The following is a 1,532-nucleotide window of genomic DNA, read 5'->3' as shown; positions in this document are numbered from 1 at the left end:
GAGTATGAGTTTTGGCACGAGCCAAAGTTTTAAGAAATTCATAAGCCAAGTTGATTACTCGATTTTTATGGATTGATTTTATTTGGTTGAAATGAGTTGAAAGGTAATGAAATTACAGTATGATGATTTATTTTAATTGTCTCCATTTACTCAACTTTAGATAGTTTAGATGGTATCTGTTTACTCACTGGGATTTTATAATCTCACCCTTTCTTCCTATACATTTTTCAGGCTCAGGACAGTTTGTAGATAGTCGAGTAGGACGAGAACTAAGCTCGAAACTGCATTATAAAAAGTAAGAGTTCACAGTCTTACAGCCTCTTGGTCAATTGGAGCCCACGTGTCAGTGCAGATCAAAACTTATATTTTGGTTATTTGTATTTCTATTCATACAATTTTTATTTTACTTTCATGTACGAAAAATTATTTACGAATATTTCTATAAAAATTTATTTTATGAGAAAATAGAATATCTTATTTATTATTTTTGAATACTACTAGTTGTCAACAATTTGCTTTCAAATGAACGTTTTAGATACTTAATTGTTTTTAAATCATTAAATATATATTTTCTGCTTACCTACTACATTTTTAACAAGTTTTGAGATTTTTGACGAAAAATTACGAAAATACCTCTGTGAGCCAAAAAATAATATTTTATTGTTCTTATTGGAAAATGACTTATGATTTTTTTGAAATACGAGATTTAATAATTGTTGCTCACCGGGGAGATGCGGAAGTTGATGCTAAGCCTTGCGAGGTTTCAATCGGCATTCGGGGTGAAGAATGTCTGTCGAGGCCTCGCGGCGGTTGTCACGGGCCCGATGGGGAGTTCTGGGTCGTGACAGGTTGAGTATGTCTTTAAGTGTTTAACTTGCTAGCAAGTAAAAACTAAGCATGAAAGACCATTGAGATTGCTGCAGTCGTTACCGATACCTGAGTGGAAATGGGAACATATAGCAATAGACCTCGTAATGGGTTTACCACAAGCTAAAAGTGGCTATGATGCCATTTAGGTGATAATTGATCGGCTAACTAAGTCAGCTCACTTTTTACTGATCAAGACTAAGTATAGAGCAAGTTAGTATGCCTAAATCTATGTTAATGAGATTATAGGCTACATGGGATTCCGATAACGATCGTGTCTGATAGAGGACAAAAGTTCACAAGCTAATTTTGGAGGAAATTGCAAGAGGCCTTAGGCATAAGATTATATTTTAGTACGACCTTCCACTTACAAATGGATGGCCAATCCGAGCGCACTATTCAGACGCTCGAGGATATGCTAAGAGCGATTGTGCTTGACTTTGGGGTCTCATGGAATCATTTTTTGCCTTTAGCCGAATTTGCTTACAACAATAGTTATCAAGCCACGACCAGTATGGTTCCTTATGAGGCTTTGTTTGGGCAAAGATGTAGGTAGCCTATTGGTTGGTTTAAAGTTGGGGAATGAAAGCTTTAGGACCAATAATGGTCTAGGAAGTAAAGCGAGGCATCCAAGTGATTCAAGAAAAGATGCTCGCAACTCAAAG

This window comes from Theobroma cacao, chromosome 4 (assembly GCF_000208745.1).
Source record: "Theobroma cacao cultivar B97-61/B2 chromosome 4, Criollo_cocoa_genome_V2, whole genome shotgun sequence".
NCBI lineage: Eukaryota > Viridiplantae > Streptophyta > Magnoliopsida > Malvales > Malvaceae > Theobroma > Theobroma cacao.
Note: the sequence above shows the minus strand (reverse complement) of the source record.